Source organism: Portunus trituberculatus, chromosome 38, assembly GCF_017591435.1.
Source record: "Portunus trituberculatus isolate SZX2019 chromosome 38, ASM1759143v1, whole genome shotgun sequence".
Classification (NCBI taxonomy): Eukaryota; Metazoa; Arthropoda; class Malacostraca; order Decapoda; family Portunidae; genus Portunus; species Portunus trituberculatus.
The window spans coordinates 22,439,986-22,448,782 of NC_059292.1; positions in this window are offsets into that span (position 1 = coordinate 22,439,986).

Sequence of the window (8,797 nt, forward strand, 5' to 3'; positions counted from 1 at the left end):
ATTCCTCTTGCTTTTCTTGCTGTTAGTCTTATTACCGTAAAAGAAATAGATGTACTGAATAATAAGAAAATGAAATAGTTTGGAATGAAAAAAGTGTGTTTGGTGTAGGGACTGTGGTAACTCTACACTGAACAGCGTGAGTTCATTTCCCCGTGAGCATCAGTAGTGTGCAGACTGTCTCTCGGTGCTCGTGTGACCTGTGGCAACATTCAGACAGCGAGGTGATAGTTGACGTGGTTGTGAAAGACAAACCAACACTCCTGGGATAATGCTGGGATGATAACACCAGCTGCAACAACAACGACAACAGCAACAACAATAAAGGCAAGGCCGAAACAGTATTAGCAACAACGAACAGTACCAACAACACTATTAGCAACAATATTATCAGCAGCAGCAAGAACAAGAGCAACTACAGTATTACCAACACTTCTAGTACTACCACCACCACCAACAGCAGCATCAAAACACCTCTACAACCTCCACTACAACTACCACCACCAATACAAGTATAATGGAAGTGGAGAACTGCCAAGAAGAACATCCAGAGGAACAAGGAGGGCGGCAAGATCTAGGGAAGGCGGGAACGGGAGGGAACGGGAGGGAATGGAGAGGAAGAATCTATAAGAAAATCCAACAGAAACAAATGAACGGAGCAAAATTGAGAGGAAAACACAGAGACAATGCAGCAAGGAATCAAGAGAAGATTATAGCGAACACGTATGGAAATCAAGAAGAGAGAAGACATGAAATGGACCACTTCTCTGCTCCCGAAGGGGACACTGCAGAAGAAAGTCAAAACAGCATGTCCCGCGAAGACGAAGAGGAACAACAGAGAGACACTGGAAAGGAAAACAAAAATAGTGGAAAGAAGAAACCTCGTCCTTCTCCTTCAGAAACAAATATGAGACGGGGGCGTGGCCAAGACAGCGAGAGATGTAAGAAAAAAAAGAAATATAATCAGAGACCACGTCTGGAGACACGCGCCGAGGGAGACTTTGAGGAATCTTCTAGGAGGGAGAGACTGGGAAGTGAAGAAGAAGAAGAGGAGGAGAGTCAGGAGGAAATGAAAGACGTAGAAAAGCAGTTTGAACTGCGTCCAGAGAGCAGGTATAAGTGTATTCTAGATCCTAAAGAGCCGTGGCCGCGATGCAGTAATATGAAGGTGTCCCCAGCCATGGGCAAGCAGGTGCCCACCGTCACCGCAACACCAAGCGTGGCGAGTCAGCTGGAGGTCACGCTGTCACGGGAGGTGGGCGATGATGAAATTGGATCGCCCAACGAGTGTGATTCTGAGACCGAAGAAGAAAAGTTGATAGAGGGCAGCCAGACGTGCAGCGATGGCGAGGAGCTCTGCACTCACAGCCTTGAAGATCACTCGTCTCCTACCACTTGTCACCCTCGCCGCCGCACCCCGTGCACAATATCCATCTGGGCACTGCCTGTGGAGGACCCAAGCGCCGTGAAGCTCACTGCAGTCAAGCCACAGGATATTGTGAACAGCAGCCTGATAGAGATCACCTTAGCTGGATTGCGTGGCGAGTGCGGCTCCGTCACGGATCCGCGCCTTGGGCATATGCAAGTAGACTCAGCCACCAGGTGCTTCACCTGTGACAGTCCTGACTGTCTGGGCCACAGCGGCTACATTGACCTTCGCCAGTATGTCTTTCAACCAGCCTTCATGACGCGCTGCGTTCAGACACTGCGTAAGCTGTGCTATCACTGCCTGGGCCCTGTCATGCTATGCCAGCGGAATCTCAAGAAAATGCGGAAGTTTTTAGCGGCACAGCGGCGGCAGCCCAGGCTCACCAAGATGTGGCAGCAGCTGCATGGCCGTACCTCTGAACCTGTGCAGAAGTTCAACCCGCATCTGTGTACCAAAAGGCAGCCAAAGTACCGCGTGGTAGTGCGAGAAGGTGTGAAGACAGTGGAGGTGGTGTTGGTCGGAAAGGAGCAAAGAGCGGTGGAGCTGTCGGCATCCACCATCAGGGCAATCTTCGCTGGAGTATCCAAACAAACGTGGCAGTTCTTGAGAATGAGGGACCCCTCTGATGAGGTGTTCATCAGGTACTTACGTGTGTGTCCTGCCTCGTTCAGGGCAGGCACCATGGTGGAGGATCGCCTCGCCCCCAGCCGCCTCACCGTCCTCTACAACAACGTGGTCACGCTCAGGAACCAACTGGATGTCACCGCCCGGCAGATCAAGAAGGCTATGGCGGGCCAGGATGAGGTGGTGCGGAGTGGTGTGCACATGTTGCTCAACAATTTGATAGACGCTCTTATCTTCCCCGGGCAGCCATCTGACGCCCCTGCAGCCGTTCTTGATGAAGAACGAGGAGCAACCGGCGCTGCCGAGGAATACGACAACAAGGACGGGAACGCTACTTGTGAAAAGGCAAATTCTACCTCTGGTGTTCCTTGCAAGTACGAGGTGTCCATCCTTGATGGTCTTCCTAAACGCATGAACTTGACAGCTGGCACTCTTGTAGACATGATCATCACCTCTGAAGGCGAGATGGAAGGTGCAAAGAAGAAGAGCTCTGACCCTCACAACTTGGACAGCGGTGGGAGTGTGGAGGACTCAAAGATAAACAAGGCTGTTGCAATTTCGAACCCACCGACAGTCTCTGAGTGGCTGCTGCCCTCAGACGACGATGATAAGACTGACTCAGCAGAGCGAGAAGATCAGAAAGTAACGAGTCAGAAAGCAACATGCAAGGAGGAGGACAACAGCAAAGACAAAATGGAGTATGTTGATGCAGTGAGGAGAGAAGAAAGATTGCGCCTTATCAAGCAGCAGGTGCATGAGGTGGCAGCGAAGGTCTCTGCGTTGCACCAAAGGGCTAGGAAGCAGCTCCTCGCCCTCACTGCTGCCGTGGCCGCCATCGTGCAGGAGCAGATGTCAAGAATTTCCGGCAAGCAGGGCGTGGTGCGTCAGCACTTGCTGGGCAAGAGAATCAACCAGTGTGCCCGAGCAGTGTTCACTGGCGACAACTCCCTCCCCCTTGGCGTGGTAGGCGTGCCCCGCACCATCGCCGCCAAGTTGTTTCAATATGTGCACGTGCACCAGACTAACCTCAGAGAGTGCGAAGAGATGCTCCATCGCTTTCCCGAATATCCTTGCGCTGTATCTGTGATCCGCGAGGAGTGTCGCTACGATGTAAATACACTAAGAGATAAGATGGCCAAGCTTGGCGATCTCGGCTGGTGTTCTTTTCGTCTGCAGGCTGGAGACGTGGTGCAGCGCCACCTGATAGACGGTGACCAGGTGGTGGTGAACCGGCAGCCAACTCTCGCCAAGACCAACATGGAGACCCACGCGGTGCGCGTCATGGACTCTCGCACCATCAGCCTCAACATATCCATCACGGACAACTATGCAGCAGACTGTGATGGCGACGAGATGAACCTGTTCGTACCAGGCGTGGAGAGCCACTCGAGCCGCATGCTGGATGTGAACCACAATGCAGTCTTCTTCAAAAACGGGAAGGTGTCGCTGAAAATCAAGCAAGACGCCTTACGCGGCGCGTACACGGCCAGTCTGCAGGATTCCTTCTTCACTCTAGACGAGTTCAGGGCCCTTGCGCCCAACAGCAGCCAATTGCCACCTCCGGCGCTACTGAAGCCGCGTCGCCTATGGACAGGATTACAGCTGCTGTCCCTCGCCTTACCGGTGAGACTTACTGTGGACCAGGTGGGCGTGGGCATGCAGCTGGATACCCTGGTGGTGCGTCACGGCCACATGGTCTCAGGGGTATTTGATAAAAGCGGTCAAGACAAGATTCTTGAGTGTTGCAAGATGTTCCTCAGTCGTGATGACATCCTGGCCACCGTGAAGGACCTGCAGGGCATCGCCGAGAGTTTTGTGGACGAGATGGGTGGCAATGGGTTTTCCTTCCTGCCCGAGGACTGGTCCTGCCCCTCCGACACGCTGGACGCAATGCGTCAGGAACTTCAGGACGTCTTGAGCCGCGCCCAAAGCATCACATGTCCCCGGAAGCGAAACGCCAAGCTGCGGCAGTTGCTGGCGAACCAAGCGAACAGGCTTGTGCCGCAGCTGACGAAGGACAGTAGCGCAGCGGCCATGCTCAAGGCGGGCTCCAAGAAGAGGCCCCAGAAGCTGGCGCAGGTGTGTTTGGCGGTGGGCCAGCACAATGAAAACGATCAGCTCCCGGCCAGACACCTGGACGGCCTCCGCGTGCTGCCTTTCTTCAGCAGATACGACACGCGGCCACAGGCGGAGGGATTCGTGGACCAACCGTTGTTTGGTGTGGGCTCCATCGCGGCTGACTCGCTCAGCGGCATGGTGGCGCGCAGCTCCTCGTACAAGAAGCATTGTGCCACTGGGGAGAGCGGCTACCTGCAGCGCAAGCTGGGCAAGATGATGGAAGACTTGACAGTACGGCATGACGGCACAGTGAGGGACGCTAACGACGAGATTGTGCAGCTTCTGTACGGTGATGATGGCCTATTGCCAGACTGCTGTGTCGTTGTTAAGCTGCAAACAGATCCGCTATCTAACCATCTGGTTGACTTCTATCAAGGACTCATCAGCGACCAAAGTTTAGCTGCTCAAGAACAACTGCTGCTGACAGAGGAGTTACAATCCCTATTGGCTGACGAGCATTACCTGAGAAAGGAGACAAAGGACAGCCATATCGAGATTTCTGTGCCCTTCAGCCTGCCACACCTGATGGCTCACATGCTGGCTACTGTCCCCGCCTCTGGTCCGCCTCCCTCCATCATTGACGTTGTGAAAGGTCGCAGCAAGTTTCTCACTTTGGTGGAAGACTCCATCGAGAAGGTACTGAGGGATGAGTTGGCAGATTCGTTGCCTTCCTGCGTCAATAACGTGAGCAGCGAGCTGGCGATGGCGGCGCAGGAGACGGCGCGGGAGACGGCGGGCACCTCCGAGCAGCGGCTTGTGAGTGACCCACTGGACCTGCTGAAGCGGTACGTAAGGCAGCACGTGAACATTTTCAGCATCCGCCAGGCAGCCTTCAGCAAGCATCAGTTCTCTGTCTTGCTGAAAACCATGACACAGATGTACCAAGAGAGCCGGCCCGCTGCGGGGGAGTGCGTGGGGGCCCTGGCAGCCCAGGCCCTGGCTGAACCCCTCATGCAGATGACACTGAATGCTTGTCACCGCGCTGCCGTGGCCTCAGACGGGGACGCCATCCCACGCCTCACCGAACTCTTCAATGGCCAGGCAGAGGATGCTCTGCTGGAGATGCAGCAGGGCGGACTGCTGCACGCCCGGCAGTACCTGGTGCAGGAGATCAGCCAAGTGTACTCTCTCTCCGGGGAGAGTGTGGACGCCCGTCACGTGCGCCTTGTTGTAGACTACATGCTGAAGGAAGGCGTGCTGAGCGGCTTCACCCGACACCACATCCCCCCGCAGGTCAGCTTCCTCAAGGCTGCGGCCTTCGAGCAGCCTCTTAGCCTCTTGCAGCGTGCTGGCGTGCGAGCGCGCATCGACGACCTTCATGGCGTCAGTGAGAACCTCATCTTTGATAAGGCGGTGACCGTGGGACCCCACTCCTGCAGCGTCATGTTATGGGTGGAGTTGGTGAGAGACGTGTGCCCGGCCACGCCGCCGCGACACCCGCGGCCACACACACGGACACATCAAGACAACCAACCCTCATATGAATTCAGTTCCCTTTCGAGGCCGTGAGCAGCTGAAGGCGACAATGACATCTGGATCTGGACGAGGCTAGGGTGGCGAGTGCCGAGTCCCGAGTTGGCTTGACGAGTAATGAGACCACTGCGAGGAAGTCACGAGTGGTGGTGGGCGGCAATTTTGCTTTGTAGACCAGTGTGTTGTTTGAGGACATTTACTTGTATGTAAGTAGTGAGGAACGAGGGGAGATTTCTTTGTTCTTATTTCTTTTATTGATTTCTCAAATTAAATGTTTGAATGTATTTAGTGTTCTTCATTAATAAACACTGATTTCATTGACAGTTGACTGTTATTTCCCTTCGAGCAGTGACGTGCAGATGTGTTGCGTCAGTCATGTTTACTGCCTCCATTCGTGCTTTTGCTGCTAGATCATAATTGTGGAGAACCTTCAGACAGTGAGACAGAGCAACAGGAATCATTGGGAACCGTTCAGTCTGTCATGAAGGGAGGGTCTTTCCAGTGTGTGTGTGTGTGTGTGTGTGTGTGTGTGTGTGTGTGTGTGTGTGTGTGTGTGTGTGTGTGTGTGTGCGCGCGCGCTTTAGACACCGCCTAGTGTAGTAGTTTGCACACTCGGCTCACAGCCAAGTTGGCCTGGTTTCGAATCCCAGGCGCGGCGAGACAAATGGGCAAGCCTCTTAATGTGTAGCCCCTCTTCACCTAGCAGCAAGTAGGTACAGGATGTAACTTGAGGGGTTGTGGCTTCGCCGTCCGGGAGTGTGCTGTGTGTTGTGTAGTGTGGTCTCAGTCCAAACCGAAGATCGGTCTATGAGCTCTGAGCTCGCTCCGTAATGGGGAGGATCGGCTGGGTGAACAGCAGGCGACTAGTGTGTGTGACATTGGTTCTCCAAACCAGTACATGTGATCTTTTCTATACTTTCCTAACCCCTTTAATTTTCTCCTGACGGAGATGCTGACAGCACCAAGGGACTCCTGATAGCGTAGAGCGAGGAGCTGCTGGTTCTTGTTTGGACTAATTAGAGAGCATTGTTAACAGGAGGCGTCAGGAAGGGTGTAAAAATGTGCATTGGTTCTTGTTGTGTCGCAATCGAGGCGTTGAGTCGCCGGCGGTGGTGAGCTGAGGGGTGGGCACGGCGGCCGCGATGCTGGTGGCCCGCTAGGGAGAGGTGGCGACCGTCGCGTGTCTCGGGACCTTCATCTGGCACGACACGCCTATGCATAAGAAATAAGGTTCATGGAAGTGTCTCCTCTTAGGAGCCTTTGCCCTAAGTCTCTTTTTGCATCCTCTCTACCTTTCCTTCATATCCCTCTCTCTCTTCTCCCTCTCAGGCGGGCGAGACGTATTGAGAGGCGCCGTTGCCTACCGCCCCTCGTGCCTCTTCACACGTAACCAAACCAAGTTGTTTATGTGAAAACCATAGCGAAGTGAGGCGACCTCATCGGCCTGTGTGTCGGAGGAGAAGAGGAGGGATGAGGTGTGTGGCCATCATACATAGCGGTGAGGTGTGATCTATGTGTGGTAGAGGTGTGGTGGTGCCGGGGCGTAGTGTGGCGTGCGCGACGCCTCGTGCCTTGCAGCGGTGAGGGAGCGGCAGGCAGCAGAGAGATTAACTGCCTGCCGCCACGCCCATTTTCGGAGTGTGCTAATTGCCGCCTTCCATCAAAGGCCGCAGACGTTCCCTTAAGCACACCATATCCTTAATGAGGCGGCGCGTCCCACCCACGAGTGATGAGTCCCGCCAGATAATGCCATGTTTGGGGCACGACGCCCCGCCGGCCGGGGGAGGTGCGCGGGTCAAGCAGCCAGCGTCACGCAGGCGGCGAGTGAGCCATCACGTGTCGGCGTGATTACACAGCGGCGGCAACGACTCGCTCTGAGCGGGAGTTGTGGAAACAATTATTATGACAAGGTTAGTTAGCTGCGGCTGTGAGGGGGTGTCTCCCGCAGCGTGGCGAACCGCTGCCCGCATCATAGATCGATCGGGCACCGCCGTCTGTCACAACAATAAAGACTGACAGCGAAAACAGATCTGTGAAAACGCAGCTGAGCGTGACCGTTAGACGCCTCCCTGCCAACCACCAGCCTCTCTTTTTACTCGCCGCCTTTTTGGTCTCTAAATGGTATCCAAAGTTTTCTTTTATATGTCTTTCCCTCGAAAACCTGCGCTCCTGCTGCTGTGGCGGTGCAGACTCCCGCCCTGAGTAACACCCCCGCCCTGTGGCCGCGTGAGGGGTCAACACTAGCAGGAAATCCTTACTGCCATTTCCGCAGGTCCCGGACGAGGCCTTCTGTGCAGTGTTCTCCCAGCGTGAGCGTTGCCCTGGAAGTTGCGAGCTATCCTGCGGGAGCCTGTGTGAGGCGACGCCTGAAGGAACCGAGATGTGCCGCGGCCAAGTTGTCTGGTTTTGGGAATAAACAGGCAATGAATAGCCAGCCCCACTCCGGCCAGTGTGTCCAGTCCGCCAAGACGGAGCGGGGACAATGGCAGCCAAACGTGCAACTCATCGGGTACACAGAGGGGCGGCCCGCACAAAACCCGCGACGGGAATATTATTTGCTTCAAACATTGACTCGCTACCCGTGGCTGCCTGGGAACTGCTGACCAGCGTGGAGACGCTTAGCGCGGCTACTGGTATTGGCTGCCCCCGCCTCGCCCCTCCCCGCCTGGCCGTCTAGTTACCCCTGTTTTCCTTACGTGAGTCTGTTTGGCGTGCCTCCCCCCCACCCCCCACACCCTTGCCATGGTATCGAGGTGTCCTGGGGGACGTGAGGCCCTGGCACGTCTTCCCTTGTAGGACTTCATTACGCAGCATCTCGGACACACACACACACACACACACACACACACACACACACACACACACACACACACACACACACACACACACACACACACAGAGAGAGAGAGAGAGAGAGAGAGAGAGAGAGAGAGCGCTTTCAACAGGACAATAGTGCAACATGTCTTTGTCAAGAAAAAGAGTAACAGCAGCAACAGCAAAGATTGTGGCCGGGAGGAGAGGGAGCGGGAAGAGTAGGAGAGGCCAGAGGAAAGAAAGGAGAATGTGGTGGAGAGGAAGGAAAAGGGACATCAACATTGGACACTGAAACAATACTACACACACACACACACACACACACACACACACACACACACA